The sequence below is a fragment of the Hypanus sabinus genome, unplaced genomic scaffold (assembly GCF_030144855.1).
Source record: "Hypanus sabinus isolate sHypSab1 unplaced genomic scaffold, sHypSab1.hap1 scaffold_760, whole genome shotgun sequence".
Taxonomy (NCBI): domain Eukaryota; kingdom Metazoa; phylum Chordata; class Chondrichthyes; order Myliobatiformes; family Dasyatidae; genus Hypanus; species Hypanus sabinus.
In genome coordinates, this window is record NW_026781611.1 from 180,415 (window position 1) to 200,983 (window position 20,569).

The following is a 20,569-nucleotide window of genomic DNA, read 5'->3' on the forward strand; positions in this document are numbered from 1 at the left end:
CCATACTGGTTCCCATTGTCACCTCCTTTACTGTTTCAAACCATCACACTGCCCCACTTCACACTCACAAATAAATGTGAACATCGTATGACGGGCCTGTTCCTGTGCTGTACTGCTCTACGTTCTCTGTTCCCAGTTTCGGAGAATGAGAGGAGATCTCATGGAAACACAAAATTCTTTCAGGGGTCAACAGGCAGGAGTGAGGGAGGATGTTTCCCCTGTCTGAGGAGTCAAGGGCCAGGGGTCTCTCTGCTCTCCGTCCAGCAGAAAACCCCCGATCCCCGGGGCCGCGCTGCCCGAGTCTCCCCCCCCCCCCCCACCCCGATCCCCGGGGCCGCGCTGTCCGAGTCTCCCCCCGATCCCCGGGACCGCGCTGTCCGAGTCTCCCCCCGATCCCCGGGACCGCGCTGTCTGAGTCTCCCCCCGATCCCCGGGGCCGAGCCGACCGAGTCTCCCCCCGATCCCCGGGGCCGCGCTGTCCGAGTCTCCCCCCGATCCCCGGGGCCGCGCTGTCCGAGTCTCCCTCCGATCCCCGGGGCCGCGCTGTCCGAGTCTCCCCCGATCCCCGAGGCCGCGCTGCCCGAGTCTCCCCCGATCCCCGGGGCCTCGCTGTCCGAGTCTCCCCCCGATCCCCGGGGCCGCGCTGTCCGAGTCTCCCTCCGATCCCCGGGGCCGCGCTGTCCGAGTCTCCCCCGATCCCCGAGGCCGCGCTGCCCGAGTCTCCCCCGATCCCCGGGGCCTCGCTGTCCGAGTCTCCCCCCGATCCCCGGGGACTCTCTAATTCTCTGCCTCTCCCCCAGTCTCTGTCACCCTGGATGTGGGAACGGCGGGTCTGGAGCTCGAGGTGTCTGAGGATCGTAAGAGTGTGAGAGGGACCGGGACCTGGAGGAATCTCCCTGACACCGGGAAGAGATTCACACACTGTCCTTTTGTGCTGGGATCGAAGGGATTCACATCGGGGAAACATTACTGGGAGGTGGAGGTGACGGGGAATCGGTTCTGGTGGCTGGGAGTCGCCGCAGAGTCTGTGGAGAGGAAGAGACGGGTCAGTCTGAGTCCGGAGACCGGATTCTGGGTCATCAGGCGGGATTATGATGTGTTACATCGGGATGGTGACGTGTTACATCGGGATTGTGACGTGTTCTATGGTCTCCCGTCCCCCGAGACCCGTCTCGCTGCCTGTCCCATCCCCGGGAGGGTGGGAGTTTATCTTAGTTACGAGTCCGGGACAGTTTCATTTTACAACGCGGAGACCAAGTCCCATCTCCACACCTTCACTGGGAATAAATTCACGGGGAAACTTTATCCTTTCTTCGCGACCTGGGATAGAAACCAGTGGCTGAGAATCTGCTCCGGTTCCGCTCCGGGTCTGTAAACGGGTCCGGTCCCGGGACCGGCGTCAGGAGTAAAGTCCCTGTAAATATAAATGTGCGGAGAATGCAGCTAAATACGTGGCTAAGGAGATGGTGCAGGAGGGAGGGTTTCATGTTTCTGGACAATTGGGCTTTGTTCCCGGGAAGGTGGGACCTGTTCCGAGGACGGTTTGCCCCTAAACTGGGCGGGGGGGGGGGGAGGAATAACATTCTTGCGGGTAGATTTGCCAGTGCTGCTCCGGGGAATTTAATCTAGATTTGCAGAGGGAGGGGAACCAGAGTGTTAGAGCAGATAGTGAGGTGCAGGAGGATAAGGAACATGAGAGGACTGCATGTATAAACGGAAATGAAAAAAAAAGCAGACGATATACATATTCTCAGGTACATCTATTTCAATGCACGGAGTATTGTCGGTAAAACAGATGAGTTCAGGGCTTGGGTTGACACGTGGGATAACGTCATTACTGCTATTAGTGAGGGGCAGAACTGGCAGCTTAATGTTCTGATAAAATTGGAGAACGGCCAATTTTGTGGAAATGAAAAAGGATCTAGGAAGAGTGGATTGGGATAAGTTTTTTTTTTCTGGCAAGGATGTGTTCAGTAAGTTCACAGGCATAAGAAATTAAATAGAGATTGGGTTGGAAATGTTATAGCAACTTCATTTAATTCAAAATCGAGAGGAGTTGCAATTTCGGTTAATAAATCTTTACCAATTAAAATACAAAATGTAACAGTTGATTCTGTGGGGTGATATGTGATTATACATTGTCAAATTTGCTCAGAATTATGGACTTTTATGAACATTTATGCACCAAATGAAAATGATGCAAAATTCATACAAGAAGATTTTTTGATCTTGGCTGACGCAAATGATAAAATATTAATCGGCGGAGATTTTAATTTTTGTTTAGATCCAGTTTTGGAAAGGTCAACTACAGTTGTTACAAAATTAAAAGTAATAAAACTAACTTTATCATTAATGAAAGATTTAAACCTGATTTGATATATGGAGAAAAATTAATCCAAGAGAAAGAGATTATTCATTTTATTCAAATAGACATAAAACATATAAAACAATAGACATGGAGATTTAATACAATTTTATTAAAACGTCAAGATTTTTGTGATTTTATGAAAAAACAGATTCATTTTTTTTGGATACAAATTTACATTCAGTTGAGGAAAAAATTGCATTATAGGAAGCGATGAAAGCATATTTAAGGGGTCAGATTATGTTATACATCTAAAATTAAGAAGGAAAATTGAGAAAAGATATCATAAATTTAGAAAAAGAATCTCAAAGATATATGACAGAAGAAAAACAAAGACAACTTGTTAATAAAAAACTACAATATAATACACTCCAGACATATCGTACAGAAAAAGTAATTATGAGAACTAAACAGAAATATTACGAATTAGGTGAAAGATCACGTAAAATTCTTGCTTGGCAGTTGAAAACAAAACAGGCTTTTAAAACAATAAATGCAATTAGAACAAGTGTAAATAAGGTTGCTGATAAACCTTTAGAAATTAATGAAACTTTAAATTTGTTTTTAATACTGAACTATATCAATCAGAATCACAAAATAAGATTACTGAGATAGATACATTTTTATCACAAATAACCCTTCCAAAATTTAATTTGGAAGAACAGAAAGGATTAGATATGCCCTTTACATTAAAAGAGGTTGAAGAAGCTTTAGGATCACTTCAGAGTAACAAATCCCCAGAAGAAGATGGTTTTCCTCCTGAATTTTATAAAAAAACTTAAAGATATATTAATTCCTCCCTTTATGGAATTGATATACCAAGTGGAAAGAATGCATAAACTCCCACAATCTTTTTTAACAGCGATCATAACTGTATTGCCAAAAAAAAGAGATCCTCTAAAACTAACATCATATAGGCCTATTTCTTTGTTGAATACAGATTATAAGATAATAGCAAAAATTTTATCTAATAGAAAATCTAAATACTTACCAAAATTAATACATATGGATCAAACAGATTTTATTAAAAACAGACAATCAATGGATAATCTAACCTGGTTACTTAGTATAATTCATCTGGCACAAAAAAGAGAGGAAATTAGTGTGGCATTTGCTTTGGATGCAGAAAAAGCATTTGATAGATTGGAATGGGATTTTTTGTTTAAGCTTTTGGAAAAATATGAGCTAGGAAAATCTTTTATACAATGGATTAAAACCTTAAATACTAATCCTCAAGCTAAAGTAGTTACAAATGCTCAGATTTCAACACCATTTTGCTTAACAAGGTCAACTAGACAAGGCTGCCTGTTATCACCTGCTTTATTTGTATTGGCAAAAGAACCATTAGCTGAATTAATTAGAACAGATTCAGATATTGGCGGTTTTAGAGTTAATCAAGAAGAATATAAGATTAATTTATTTGCTGATGATGTTTTGATTTATTTAACAAACCCATTACAATCTTTGCAAAGATTATCTTTTAAATTGGAAGAATACGGGAAAGTATCAGGGTATAAATTAAATTGGGATAAAAGTGACATTTTACCCCTTACCAAAGGAAATTATAATCAATGTCGATTAGTAACTCAATTTCGATGGTCAATAAATGGGATAAAATATTTAGGTATCAGAGTTGACAATGATGTAAAAAATTTATATAAACAAAATTATTTGCCATTATTAACAAAAATAAAAGAGGATCTTGATAAATGGATGATGTTACCAATAACATTAATAGGTAGAGTTAATGCTGTAAAAATGAATATATTCCATAGATTGCAATATTTATTCCAAACTTTACCAATACAATTACCGCAGAAGTTTTTTCAAGAACTAAATAAATATGTAAGGAAATTTCTTTGGAAAGGAAAGATGTCAAGAATATCATTGGAAAAATTGAGATGTAAATTTGATTTAGGAGGGTTACAACTTCCAAATTTTAAGAATTATGATAAAGCAAATCAACTTAGATTTATTGCATCTTTTTTTGATGAAAAAAAAAACGGCATGGATTAGAATAAAATTAGATAAGATAGGAGAAAACATACCAGAAGATTTTACATATAAATGGGAATCCAAATTGGTACGGGAAAAAAAAGAATCTCCTATATTAAGACACTTGATTGATTTATGGAATAAGGTAAATATGGACGATAAGATAAAGAAATCTTTATTAGCAAAAACAAACTTTAATTCAAAATAGGCTTATTGCTTTTACAATGGATAATAAACTTTTACATAATTGGTTCCAAAAGGGGATTAAATATATACGTAATTGTTTTGAAGGAGGTTTATTGATGTTGTTTGATCAATGAAAAAATAAATATAAAATATCAAACAACACTCTTTTCTCTTATTTTCAATTAATGGACAATTTACGAGAAAAGCTGGGTCAAACAATGTTGATGCCAAAACTTAGTGAAATAGAAATATTAATTCAAAAAGGAAAAATTTAAAAAATTACATCTTGTATGTACAATTTGATTCAAAAACAGACTGAATCTGGAATTCATAAATCAAGACAAAAATGGGAAACTGATTTGAATGTTAAAATTGTTGGAAAAAGTTGGTCATTATTATGTTCTGATAGTATGATAAATACAATAAATGTTCAAATTAGATTAATACAATATAATTTTTACATCAATTATATATAACACCACAGAAAATAAATAGATTAAATTCAAATATGTCTGACCAATGCTTTCGATGTAATCAAGAAATTGGTACTTTTTTACATTCTACTTGGTCTTGTTTTAAAATTCAACTATTTTCGATAAATCTGACTTTTATTGGAACAAAGTACTGGAGTTCAACTCCCAAATAGTCCAATATTATTTTTATTAGGAGATATTGAAGGGACAATACCGAAAATTAAATTGAATAAGTATCAGAAAAAAATTACAAATATTGCATTGGCAGTAGCTAAAAAAGATCGCAATTACTTGGAAATCTGAGTTATATTTAACTATGGATCATTGGAATAATGAAATATATAGTTGTATTCCACTTGAAAAAAATACATATAATCTAAGAAATGAGTATGATATATTTTTCAAAATTTGTCTCCCATACCTACAAAAGATGGGATTAAATATATAGGTCCTTTGAAGATAAAATTATAATGTAATTGGGGAAAGTAAGAATAAATATTAAAATTATTTTGAACTCCATGGAGCATGTGGGTATCCTCCAATATCGAGGCAATCTTTTTCTTCTTTATTTATTTCTTTAGATAAGGGTTAAGGTGGGGAGGGGGAGGATTAATATTATTTTTCTTTTTCTTACTAATTTTTCATTACATTTATTCTTTGAAATCTTCTTAAAAAATAAATAACCCATAAATAATAATAATAATAATAATAAAATAATAACCCACCAACAGCCCACTCACCTTTGCAACCCTTTATGTTATTTCCTTATGTTTAACACAATTATTATGTGCCTTTTCCAGCTCAAACTGTGAATTGATTTAAAGTCAGTCCCATAATTTAATAGCTTTTATTTGAAAACTATCTTCCCTCGCAAAGATTGTACTGAAGACTGCATTTGATTTTTCTTCAGCCTTGTACACTTTACATTGAAATAGTATGTGTTTCGACGGTTTCACAATGACAAAATGTACACGACACAGAATGAAGTTTTCCAATTAGTTACAAGGCATAATTAAGCATAGTGTGGATATTTCTGTCATGTGAATATCATTCATTCCCTTGTTTTAAGCCCTTCTTCTATAAACCCAACAGGTTTACGTGTTCTGGAAAGGTGTCTGTCTTTACGTCCATTATCCTACGTCTTGCCATAAGCCCCTAATTCTTAACACTACCAACCTTTTAGCTTCTAATTTGCTAAGTGGAAAGTCTATATCCACAGCTTAACATTTAACAGCTTTTGGAGCTAAACAGTCAACATCATCATTTCCCTCAACAGTGTGATATGAAGGGCCCATCATGTGCAGACATATAAATCAAACTTTATATATGAAATACCGTTTGACAAGTTTCCAACAGTCAATCTGACCTACTGCCAGAATGACCTGTTTAAGACTCATCAAAACCAAAATATATTCTGAGCAAATTATAAGGACCAATTTCTTCCATCCACTGTAAGCCTAAACTGTTGGCAAAGAATTCAGCCTTCTATGCTGATAAATGGCTATAAGTCATTTCTTTATCATTACCTGCAATTCAGGCACACAAAAACAGCCACACCAACATCCCCAATTAAATTATCTTTTGATTCATCTGTAAAAATGGTTACTGTATGATAATAACTTTCATTAATATACTGATGACCAACAGACTCTCAGGCAGAACCGAATCCAATCGTGTAAAAACTAAAATCAACTGAAGTCATTGGAAAAAACAATGTGGGGTTAGAGGACGCTACAGTGGGACATACTGGATCATCAAATACACCCATATTCGCAGCGTGGTAAGAATCCAGCCACCCAAAACAAAAAACACTCCTCTAGTGATGTCCCCAACCATCCTCCAGCGCACCTTTAACAGGATGATCATTTCCTTGACCCGCAAATTAATCCAGTATGTTGACATCAACTTGAACCTTTGAGGGCAATTGTCCCATTGCAATCAGTAAAGCCAAAGCAGGAGACAACATTACCGCACCAGAACACAATCTAAAAGTCTGTAATTGTATCACATACAAACACTTTTAATTTGAAGATGAAGGTGATCCACAAGCCACACAGACATAATCAAGAACAGATCTAATTAAACAAATAAAATTGGTCAACAAAGATTTTCATGTTGCACCCAAGAATACCCACATAGATGTCTGAGGGGATTTAAAGCTCCTTTACATTTATCAATTATTTTACTGATAGGTGCTTCCCCGTCAGCTTATTATCCATCCACATACTGAGAAATCTTACCACTGACACTTCCTCAAGATATTAATCATATAATTTAAAATCAACTGCAAGTCTATTAATGCTGTTTGTAAACCACGTAATGTGTTTTAATGACTGAAAGCTTACAATCCTCATCAATCTGCCCACTGTTTGAGCTATTAATTGTAAATTGCAGTTAATACCTCAAATCCATAAAGCTAAGTCATCTGTATATTGTGATTTACCCAGGGAATCCCATTTTCCCATCTCAGAGAAAATATCATTAATCATAATATTAAATAATGAAGGGCTACAAATACTGCCTTGTGGGATTCCATTCTCTATCTCATAGACACAAACATGCCGACCGTTACTTGGACAGTCCATACAAAAAAAAACTCAGAAAAATTATACAATGTCCCCCTTACTCCTAATTTAATCAAAAGTCCTTTCTTCCATATCATTTCCCTTTTCAGTCTCAAGAAATACTGCTATTACAACATCTTTATTTAATTGTGCTTTCCGAATATCATCTTCCAAACCTAAAACTGAATCTAATGTCATGTCATACTTCCAAAATCCACTCTAATAAAACACTTTATCACCACTCTTTCCAAAATATAACTCAAGCGCTTGATTACTATACATTCCATAAGGTTACATAAATGAGACATTCACAATATAGGCCCTTAACTAGAAGGATCAAATGGGGATCTGCCAGGTTTTAGAATAGGCACTACTATTTCCATTTTCCATGAGGAAAGTGGATGCACAATTCAAATATTTAATATTTTACAAATGCGAATTATATACAATTACAATTTCAAATATCACTCTTTCCTGGAGACACCTGACCTGCATTATTAATATACTTCTTAAATTCATACAAAGAAATCTCTCCATCCGTGATACTATCATTGCTGCAGCTGACTTCCAGCACATCAGGGTATTCACTGAAAAACATATCCCTACATTGTTTAACTTCTTCACTTAAATTATCCTGATTATGAATCTCAGCAAATGACCCAGCCAGTAACACAACCTTCCCTGTTTCAGTAACAATCATTTTGCCCTCATTAATCAACACTGGAATATTATGATCCCCACAAATCCCATTTTCTAAATCATATCCCAAACAATTTCAAGTTTGATATCCCTTCATATAACCTCCAATAAATCACCTACTTCCTCACCACGGCCTTTGCCCTTTTATTGGTAATAATATAACTCGGAGACTGATGCACCATCACACAAAAACTCACATTTCTCCCAATTTGCTTCCTGTCCCATTATTAATCCAAATCCAAACTCAGAAAGACAGGAAGGCTGACTGACGTTCAAATAAACTAATCACCCTCTGAGTTCCCACTTGAGCGACGGGCACTACAGCCAATGACAGCAGGGGTTAGTATTAAATTTGAGCTGCGATAGGCTGGAGGAAATCGGCCCATGATCAGCCCCTCCTCTTCCGCTCCATCGCCATGGCGGAGATCAGCGAGTCGCTTCTGTCGGTGTCGCCGGCCTCGGCGCCCACAAGGACGGGTGTGATTCCCCTTCGCGCCTCGGTGGGTCTGTTTCGGTGACGTCTGTGGTGGCTGACGAAACATGCTTTGACAGGGAGCGAACGAGGACCAATGACTACAACTCCCGGAAGGCCCCACTGATGACGTTGTGTTGTTGTTTCGGGGTAAGGTGTAAAAGCAAAATGGAGGAACATGTAATGCATTAAGTTTTCTGTACTGTGTCGTGCCTTCAGTGAAAAAATAAAGTAAAAGAAAGATTCCAGCGAGAAATGGAGAGAAAACAGAACAATACAGCACGGTACAGGCCCTTCGGCCCACAATGTTGTGCTGACCCTTAAACGCTGCCTCCCTTAGCTTAAATTCCTCCATACATCTGTCTAGTAGTCTTCACTAGTGTATCTGCCTCCACCACTTACTCGGGCAGTGCATTCCACGCACCAACCACTCTCTGAGTATAAAATCTTCCTCTAATATCCCCCTTGAACTTCCCTCCCCTTACCTTAAAGCCATGTCCTCTTGTATTGAGCAGTGGTGCCCTGGGGAAGAGGCGCTGCCTGTCCACTCTATCTATTCCCCTTAATATCAACTATACCGCTATCTCCTCTCATCCTCCTTCTCTCCAGAGAGTAAAGCCTTAGCTCCCTTGATCTCTGATCATAATCCATACTCTCTAAACCAAGCAGCATTCTGGTAAATCTGCTCTGTACCCTTTCCAGTGCTTCCACATTCTTCTTATAGTGAGATGACCGGAACTGGACAGAGTACTCCCTGTGGCCCAACCAGAGTTTTATAGAGCTGCATCATTACATCGCGACTCTTAAACTCTATCCCTCGAGTTATGAAAGCTGACACCGCATAAGCTTTCGTAACTACTTTGTCTACCTGTGAGGCAACTTTCAGGGATCTGTGTACATGTAGCCCCAGATCCCTCTGCTCCGCTGCACTGCGAAGTATCCTGCCATTTACTTTGTACTCTGCCTTGGAGTTTGTCCTTCCAAAGTGTACCACCTCACACTTCTTTGGGTTGAACTCCATCTGCCAATTCTCAGCCCACTCCTGCATCCTTTCAATGTCTCTCTGCAATCTTTGACAATCCTCTTCATTATCCACAACACCACCAATCTTTGTGTCTTATGCAAACTTGCCAACCCATTCTTCTACCCCCACGTCCAGGTCGTTAATAAAAATCACAAAAAGTAGGGGTCCCAGAACTGACCCTTGTGGGATACCACTAGTCACAACCCTCCAATCCAAATGTACTCCCTCCACCAGAACACTCTGCTTTCTGCAGGCAAGCCAATTCTGAATCCACCTGGTCAAACATCCCTGGTTCCCAAGCCTTCTGACTTTATGAATAAGCCCACCGCGTGTAACTTAATCAAATGCATTACTAAAATCCATGTAGATCACATCCACTGCACTACCCTCATCTATATGCCTGGTCACCTCTTAAAAGAACTCCATCAGGCTTTCTAGACACGATCTGTCCTTCAGAAAGCCGTGCTGACTGTCACTGATCAGACCATGATTCTTTAAATGCCAATAAATCCTATCTTTCTGAATCTTTTCCAACAGCTTTCCCACCACAGATGTAAGGCTCAATGGTCTATAATTATCTGGACTATCCCTACTACCCTTTTTGAACAAGGGGACAACATTCGCCTCCCTCCAATACTCCGGTACAATTCCCGTGGACAATGGGGACATAATGATCTTCGCCAGAGGCTCAGCAATCTATTTCCTTGCCTCGGATGCAGAACTGGGAAGCGCAGATGGAGTTCAACACAGATGAAGAGGTTCATTTCTGCAGGTCAAATTTGAACACAGAATATAATATTAATGGTAAGACTCTTGGCATTGTGGACGGTAGAGAGATCTTGGGGTCCATGTCCATTCGACACTCAAAGCTGCTGTGGAGGTTGGCAGTGTTGTTAGGAAGGTGTCTGGTGTGATGGGCTTCATCAACCGTGGGATTGAGTTCAAGAGCTGTGAGGTGATGTTGAAGCTATATTTCTCCTAACCTGTACAAAAGTAATTGTACCCCAACACGGCAGGGCTGTGGGCTTAGTTGGACCCCACTTGGGAGTCCTGTGTTCAGTTCTGGTGGCCTCACTACAGGAAGAATGTGGATACTACAGAGAGTGTAGAGTAGATTTACAAGGATGTTGCTCTTGGATTGGAGAGCATGCCTTATGAGAATAGATTGAGTGAACTTGGCCTTTCCTTCTTGGAGCGACGGAGGATGAGAGGTGACCTGATAGAGGTGTATAAGATGGTGAGAGGCTTTGACCATGTGGATAGCCAGAGGCATTTTTCAAGGCTTGAAGTGCCTAACACGTGGGGACGTAGTTTTAGCTGCTTAGAAGTCGGTACTGAGGGAATGTCAGGGGTAAGTTTCTCACACAGAGAGTGCTGGGTGCGTGGAATGCACTGCCGGCAGCGATGGTGGAGGTGGATACAACAGGATATTTTAATAGACTCTTAGATAGCGTCATGGAGGTTAGAAACACAGAGGGCTATATGATCGGGAAATCCGAGGCAGTCTCTAGAGTAGGTTACATGGTCGGTACAACATTGTGGGCTGAAGAGCCTGTAATGTGCTGTAGATTTCTGTGTTCTGTGTCAAAGACAGGCAGAGGGATTAGTTTAAATGGGCAGGAGGACAGCATGAAAAGATTGGGCCGAAAGGCCTGTGTTAGTGCCGTAAGTGACGGGTTCTGTCCCAACCATCGACTCTAATCCCCTCAACAGATGCTGCCTGACATGATAACGTTCTTGAAACGTTGCATTCAGTTTCGCTTAGCATTCTGTACAAAGGATGTTTTGTGCTGGAAGAGTGCAGAGGAGATTCATCATGATTGAGGGGGCTTCTGTTTATAAGTCCATAAGGCATAGGAACAGAATTAGGCCATTCAGCCCATTGAGTCAGCCACCTTTCCATCATGGCTGATCCCAGATCGCACTCAATTCCAGATATCTGACCTCCCGCCATATCCTTTGATACCCTGGCTGATCAGGAAACGATCAACTTCCACCTTGAATATACCCACACACTCGGCCTCCACCGCAGTCTGTGGCAGAGAATTCCACAGATCCAATACACCTTGGCTAATAAAAAAAATAAGCTGCTTACCTCTGTTTGAGAAGGTGGCCCCTCAACTTTGTGGCTGTGCCCCACCACAGGAAATACCTTCTCCCACCTTATCCAGTCCTTTCAACATTCGGTAGATTTCATTGAGATTCCCCGCATTTTTCTGAGTTCCAGTGAGCACAGGGTCAAAGCTGCAAAGTCCTCCTCATATTTTAACTCCTTCATTCCCAAAATAATCCTTCTGAACCTCCTCTGGACTCTCTCCAATGACAACACATCCTGTCTGAGATGTGGGGCCCAACACTGTTGACACTTCTCCAAGTGTGGCCTGACTCATGTCTTATAAAGCCTCAGCATTATCTCGTTGCTGTTATATTCATGGGGCGAGATTGGACTGTGTCTACAGGGGGATCTTGGAATGCAAGTTCATAACTCCCAGACAGTGGTTCCATTGTCAGGCAGTTATGTTGCAGCTGTATAAATCTCTTGTTTAACCACATCTGGAGAATTGCATTCGAATGCAAGAATAATGTGGAGGTTTTGAATGGTGAGCCGAAGAGGCTTAACAGGATGCTGCCTGGATAAAGTGAGACCGGACAATCTCGGGGAATTTTCTCCGGTGTGGCAGAGGCTGAGGGAGGTCTGACAGACGTTTACAGGAATGTGAGAGACACAGACAGAGTGGAGAGACGGGATTTTTTCTCTAAAGAGGAAATGTCCAATGCCAGAGGGCATGCACTTCAGGAGAAAGGGGGAACACATCCTCATTGGACCTTTTTTCACTATTGAAGTATTTTGTAATTTAGTGCATTTTGTCTCTTTTCTCTGCATAGCTGCTGTTGAAAAAAAAAATTGAAAAGGCAATGATGTTAAAAACCTGACTCCGAATGTTTAAAGGAGATTTGCTTTTCATTCTCATAGTGGTGGGTGTCTGGAGTGAATATCGGGTGGTGGTGGAGGCAGGTGCAAACGAGGCTATTAGATACCACGTGGATGTGAGGAGAATGGAGGGATGTGTTCCTTGTGTAGTCAGAAAGGATTGGTTTTGTAAGGCATGAAGTGACAATTGGTTCAGAACAACACAGTGAGCAGAAGGGCCTGTTCAAGGACAAGTACAGCAAGCAGAGCAGGTAAACTGGATAAAGTGATCCCACTCAGAGAACAGACTGTGACGTCAGTGGATATATGCCGGCATCACAGTTCTCTCACCAAAGATACTTCACTGCTGGATAAAATGAAGTTTGTGATGTTTATAACGGATGCGGTGAATTGTACTGCTCAGACATCTCATCAGACTGAGGGAATTAAAATTATTGTGAAAGCTGCAGAAAGGTATCTTGGTGTAACTGGTGTTCTGTGGGAAGCTGTAAATGATGCTCTGAGTTGTGGGGGTTTCTGCATCCCAGTCTACTTGTGAAGATATGTAATGGGATTGAAATATTGAAGTGAAATGCAAGAAGCCTGATTTTACATGGCCAACACTTTCAGCAGTTTATTTCTGATTTGTCAGATTCTTCCGATGTTATATCTGTTCAGGAAACCTGCACATTTTAAGTTTTATTTCTGTGCAGGATTATATTGTCGTTTGGCTTGACAGGTTAGTTGGTAGAGGGGTGATGTCAGTTTTATAAGGAAAAGGGGCAGAGTATAGTGTTGTGAATGGGAATAGACTGCATCATGAACTTGTAGAAAATCTTGATTTTAACTTTCTGAATCACATTTGGAGGTTTGGCCATCTACTTTTCTCATGGAAAATGGTTGTAGTAGTTCCCATTCTAAAACCTGGATCTCCCCGTCTGATCCTCCTTCTTGTAGGCCAATATCATTAAAGTCTCATTTATGTAAACTTGTGGAATGTATGGTAATCGAGTGTTTGAATTATATTTTCGATAAAAGAGGTAACTTCATGTTTTATCAGAGGGGAATTTGGAATGGTAGAATAAGACCATAAGACAAAGGAGCAGAAGTCAGTCATTCAGCCCATCGACTCTGTTCTGCCAATTCATCATGAGCTGATCCATTCTCCCATTTCGTCCCACTCCCCCGCCTTCTCACCATAACCTTTGATACCCTGGCTACTCAGATACCTAGCAATCTCTGCCTTAAATAACATTGGAATCAGTTTGGGTTTGGAAGATCATATTAGGAAAGTACAGTTAAATAAACATGTTGTAATAGCAATATTTTTGATATTGAAATGGCAAATATTTCTTGAAGGATGGACTTTTGATTAATGTTTGGAAAGTGCAATTGAGAGGGCTATTGTACAATTTTTATCTAATTGTTTCTATTTGTACATCTTGTAAAGGTATGGGTGGGCAAGTATGACATTGAATTCATTTTTATATTTGGAAGATGGTATTAGTAAAGCCAGTTAAATATAGATGTTGTAACAGCAGCATTTTTACTATTCAAAAGGGAAATGGTATTTATGGAAGGAAAGAATTTTTATGAAATTGTGGAAATGAGGATGGAGGGGCTATTATCTAACTTTGAGTTGTTTTAATTGAACATTTTGTGTCAGGTATGTGTGGGACAAGTTATGTGTTTTTCAGACAGGATTAATGAACCTGCACTTGATTGGAAATGATAGGAACTGATATGGTCAAACTCCTTAAAAGTTGTCAGTGGTAAGATTTCCAGGCATGTGGACGGATAATAAGCTGACATGGAAGCAGCGGATCAGAAAATAATTGATAAATGTAAAGAAACATTAAATATTCTCAGTTATCTCTGTGGGTAGTCTATCGTGTTACATGAAAGTATTTGTTGACCAATCTCATTTGTTTAATTGGTTCTATTCTTGATTATGGTTGTGGTTTATAGATCAGCTTCATCTTCAACTTTATTATGTTTGTGTGTGATACAAGCACAGGCTTTGAGATTGTGTTGTGGTGCAGTCAGGTCGTCCCCTGTTTCGGCTTTACTGATTGAAATTATGGAGTTTGAATTTAATCTTAACATATTGGATTAATGTAAGGGGGAAACATGAGCATGCTGTTAAAGGTGTGCTGGAGGACTGTTGGGAACTTCACAAGAAGAGTGTTTTTAGTTTTCGTTGCCTGGGTTCTTATCACATTGGAAATATGTGTTTGTTGGGTTATGCAAATCGTCCCACAGTTGTGTTCTCGGTAACCCCACCTTGTTTCTGTCAATGCCTTTATTTGATTATAAGATACTCAATGAAGTCTAACAATTCTGTTCTGCCTGAGAATTTGTTGGTTCAGTGTATATTAAGGAAATTATTGAGAAAGTTTAACCATTTTCCAGAGGATCAAAATATAATTTAACTGGGATTGTTGATGTTGCTGTGTTCTGCGTGAATTATTGGTAACAATAAAAAATAACCTACCAGCTATTTATCAGGTGCAACAGAATCGCTTGTCATCATTTCACGCTTACAGTGGGTGAGGAATTTTTTTGCTGCAAAGTTGTAATTTGTTCAGATTCCCTTTCGGTTTTCAAGAGTCTTAAAAAGGTCATTCTTGCAGCAGGTCAGATTTACTGCTGGAAACTCATCCAACATTGTTTCATATTCAAAGGTTTGAATTCGGGGTGTGCACTGATTTGGGGTGCATGAAGACACGGGTCCTGAGGAGTTGGTAGACCAGAGGGATCTGTGAACACAGGTTCATAATGACTTGAACGTGGCGTCACAGGTAGACAGCGTCAAAATGAGTGCTTTTGGCACATTGGACTTCATAAATCAAAGTATTGAGTACAGCAGATGGGATGTTATGTTGAAGTTGTATAAGTCGTTGGTCAAGCCTAATCTGGAGTATTGCGTGTAGTTTTTGTTACCTGCCTAAAGGAAAATTATCAACAAAATAGAGAGAGTGCAGAGAAATTTACGTTTGCTGGGACTTGAGGACTCGAGCTTTAGAAAAAGTTAAGGACTTTATTCCCTTTAGTGTTGGAAAATGCAGGCAGGATTTTTCATCTGAGGTTAGGTGAGATGGGAACTGGAGGTCGCAGTTTAAGGGTGAAATGTAAAATAATTATAAGGAATCTGAGTGGGATTTCCTTCACTCTGAGGGTGGTGAGGGTCGGGGAAGAGCTGCCAGTGGAGGTTATGGATTTCATTGTAGAAAAGTTTGGATCAGTACAGGGACGGGAGGGGTATTGAGGGCAATGGTCCAGCTGCGGTTATGGGACTCCGCAGAATAACAATTCAGTATGGACTAAATGGGAAAAAGGGTTTGTTTGTTATAGTGCTCTCTGACTCCAAATAAAGTGTCGATGAAGGGGAATTGGTTGGGGCTGTTGTCGGGAAGCTTTCAGGATTTCCTGCTGGGGACAGATGTGAATTGATACTGGATATCCATGGTCAAAGTGTGGCGATCTCTCTCTCTCTCTCTCTCTCTCTCTCCTCTCTCTCTCTCTCTCTCTCTCTCTCCTCCCTCTCCCTCTCCCTCTCCCTCTCCCTCTCCCTCTCCCTCTCCCTCTCCCTCTCCCTCTCCCTCTCCCTCTCCCTCTCCCTCTCCCTCTCCCTCTCCCTCTCCCTCTCCCTCTCCCTCTCCCTCTCCCTCTCCCTCTCCCTCTCCCTCTCCCTCTCCCTCTCCCTCTCCCTCTCCCTCTCCCCCTCTCCCCCTCTCCCCCTCTCCCCCTCTCCCCCTCTCCCCCTCTCCCCCTCTCCCCCTCTCCCCCTCTCCCCCTCTCCCCCTCTCCCCCTCTCCCCCTCTCTCCCCCCTCTCCCTCCCTCCCTCCCCCCCATTGCCATTCACCCCGCTTCCAAAAAATTGCCCGTTTCTCCTCTTTGCCTCAAACTCTCCTGCCCCCATTTTCACCCCTTCCCTCTCTTGCCACCTCTGCTTCCCCGTTCCCTCACCGTCGCTTTCTCTCCATCTCATGTCTCCCACTCCCTCATCCTTTCTCTTCCTCCTCTCGCCTCACCTATTTCCCTCTCTTTCACACACTCTCTCTCCTCTCTTCATCCGTTCACTTCCCCACTTACACACCCTTGTTCTCCGCACATTCCTCCCTACTCTACCCACTCACTCAATCCCCTTCTTCTCTCCCTTATTGTCTCTTTCTCCCTTTCTACTCAATGCTTCCCCTGCCTCTCACCCTCACCACAATTCCTCCTTTACTGCAGCTCGTTTTCTGGGCCACCCTCCCGTCCCTACATCCCCCACCCGTACTGTGATGACGGTTGACTCACACAGTGAATTGTCTGATGTTGTACAATTCTTCGTTGTTTGGACAGTGACAATGTTTTCTCGGAAGATGAAGGCTTGTGGTTTCCAGGAGAGGCCAGTTTGTTCCCTTTTTATGTGCTACAGAATACGCCGGGTTAGGGAGTGTGGAGGAGAGAGGAGAGAAAGAGAGAGAGAGAGAGAGAGAGAGAGAGAGAGAGAGGGGGACTAAATACCTACAGCCTCAATCTCTTACCCCTGTCCTCCTCTCTTCATCCGTTCTCATCCACACTGCCCAACTCTTTCCTCCACACATTCCTCCCTAATCTTCCCCCTTTTCTGTCGCCTTTTTCGCAGCCACCCACCCGTCCCCACATCCCGCACTTTGATGACGGTTGACACGCACAGTGAATTATAGATGTTGTGTAATTCTTCATAGTTTGGAAAGCAGCAATGTTCTCTCAGAGATGAAGGCTTGTGGTTTCCGGGAGAGGCCGGTCTGTTCCCTTTCTGTGCGCTACAGAATAGGTGGGGGCACGGAGTGTGGAGTAGACGGGATAGCCGTGTGTTCTCAGTAGCTACGCCGTCACGACAAAGACCGAGCGCTGTCTGTGACCTGGTCTCTGACACAAACACACACAGACACACAAAGAGACAGACAGACACATACGAGGACGCAAAGGAACACATAGAGATGCAAACAGACAGAAATTCTTTAAAAATGAATGCAGTTTGCTTTTTCAATGTTTTAAGATGGAGGCAACTATTCTGTGAACTGTTTGAAATGATTCTTTCTCTGGGATAATCTAATGTGCTTGAGGGGATATCAGCGGGTTTGCGGGTTCACATGGAAATACAACATTCTGTAAAGTTGTCTCCATTGATGCCCTTTATCCCATCAATCTTGATTTAATTATCAATCCAACAACCCCTTCGCTTTGGATGTGCTAGTTGAAATTTTAACAGCTTTTGTAACTGATCCGCTGTGTGCAGGGACCCATAAGAAGTGGAAATATAAACCAATAAACAATGCTTATGAAATAATGTTTGATGAGTTTCCAACAGTAAATATGTCCTACTGCAAGAACTACCTGTTTTAAGACTCATCAAAACCGAACAGGCATCTGAACAAATGACAACTTTACATGAACATGTTTCCACCACCCACCGTAAGCCTAAAATGATGGAAACAAATTCTACTGTATATACTGATAAATGGTTGGTAAATCGTTTCTTTATCGTTACTTGTAATTCATGAACAAAAAACAGCCACACTGTCATCCCGGTTAAGTTATCTTTTGATTCTTCTGCAGCAATGTTTAACACATCATTATAATTTTCCACAATATACTGATGAATCAAGATTGTCAAGCATAACAGAATCCTGAGACCTCATTAAATTGTGTATGCTAAAATCAACTAAAGGGATTGAGAAAAACAATGTGGGTTACCAAGAACGCTTCAGTGGGACATATTGCATAATCCAGCGAACCCATATTCACAGCATGATGAGAACCCAGTCCGTGGACAACAAGCTGTGTGAACTGATAAGTGAAATCTCTCACCAGCGGGAAACAAAAGAACGTAATGTTTTGTGCTTTGCGGAGACCTGGTTGACGGAGGAGACACCGGACCACGCCATCGAACCCTTTGGGTTCTCCCTGTTCCCTGTGGACAGGTGGAAACCACTCACTGGGAAGAGTAAAGGAGGTGGGGTATGCTTCATGGTCAACAACAATGCTTGGTGCAACACCCAGAATATGCATGTGCTCCAATCCTTTGTTGCCCAGATGTGGAGCAGCTGTTTAGACCCTGCTGGCTGCCCAGGGAGTTCATGGTGTTATCATCACAGCAGTGTACATTCTGCCCCAGGCTGATACTGACCTGGCTCTCAAGGAACTGTACGAAACCCTCAACACGCTGAAGACTGCCCACCCAGAGGCTGCCTTCATTGTCGCCCTGACTTTAATCCAGCATCGCTGACTGAAGCCCCTCCGAAATGTTGTCAGCACATCCAGGTGAGCGCTCGGGGAGCTGGCACACTCGACCTTTCCATAACGCTTACAAAGTGCTCCTCCGACCACACTTCAACAATCAGATCACTCTCTGATCCGGCTTCTGCCGATGTACAGGCAAAAACTGAAACAAGAAGCGGCCATAGATGATCCATCCACTGTTGGTCCGACCAATCGGTCTTCATGCTGCAGGACCGCTTGGATGACATCAATTGGATTGTCTTCCATGATGAGGATGTGACCAAGTTCACGATGGGGTCACGTGCTTCATCTGAAAGTGCATCGAGAATGTTGTTCTCCAGAAATCGGTCAATGTCGTTTCTTTATCGTTACCTATAATGTGGGCACAATAACAGCCACACTAACAACCCCAGTTAAATTATATTTTGATCCTTCTGTATTAACACATCACAATAAATTTCCTTAATGTACCAATGAACTAACAGATTTCAAGGCGTAACAAGTCCCGAGACTTTATTAAACCGTGTATCCCAAAATCATTAAAGGCATTTACAAAAACAAGTTGGGGTTGCCGGGAATGCCACAGTGGGACATATTGCATAATTCAACGAACCCACATTCCCAGCGTAATAAGAACCCAAGCACCCTAAACTATAACACTCTTCTTGTGATGTTCCCAACAGTCCTCCGACACACCCCTAACAGGATGATCATTTCTTTGCTCCTTCAAATTAAACCAGTACATTAACATTAAATTCAACCTCCGAAAAATCAATCAGTAAACCTGAAACAGCAGACAACTTTACTGCACCATAACAGAATCTTGTCTCACAGCCAAACATTTGAAAGTTGGAGATGAAGCTGATCCATCAGCCACAGAATCAAGACAAGATCTAATGAAACAAATGTAAATGGTCAGCAGAGATTTTCATGTCGCACCCGAAGAATATCCACAGAGACACCGAGAATATTTATTGCTCCTTTACATTTATCAATTATTTTACTGATACGGTGCTTCCCTGTCAGCTCATTGTGCATCCACCTGTCTGGAAATCTCACCACTTACACGTCTTCAAGAGTTTGATCAGATGATTTCAAATCAAGCGCAGGTCTATTAATCCTGTTTATAAAACATTTGACGTGTTTTTTTGCCGCTGAAAGCTTAAGTCCCATCTATTTGCCAACTGATTAATTGCTAATGGCATCCTATATACAGTTAAATTGACATTTCTATCTCAAATTCATAAACCTCCATCATCTGTAAATAGTAATTTACCCACCCCGGCACCTATCTCATTGCAAATATTCTTAATTATAATAAGAATTGATAAATACTGCCTTGTGCTTTCTTGTATCTCAGAAACTTGCGTATAACTTGCACAAGAAATCTAAATAAAAAAATCTCATAAAACTTTAGAGTCGAACTTCCAAAAATTAATCAAAAGGCCTGTGTAAAAGCTGAGGAAATGGCATGTAAGTAGCAAAATTGAGTGGGATGTTGGATCATCGGGATGCTTTTAAAGTTCAACAAAAGGCAACTAAGAAGCCATAAGAATGGTAAAGGAGAAACACGAGAGCAAACTCGCCAATAATATAAAACAGGATATTATATTGTAGCTACATAATG

At 41.2% G+C, this 20,569-nt stretch overlaps 1 long non-coding RNA gene across 1 annotated transcript; it reads left to right on the forward strand.

The window, feature by feature from the left end:
- Positions 1-8,444: 8,444 nt before the first annotated feature.
- Positions 8,445-19,995, forward strand: LOC132390083 (uncharacterized). Its single transcript, XR_009510776.1, has 3 exons — positions 8,445-8,904; positions 10,316-10,582; positions 18,280-19,995. It is a non-coding gene; the product is annotated as an uncharacterized LOC132390083 (long non-coding RNA).
- Positions 19,996-20,569: the final 574 nt, after the last annotated feature.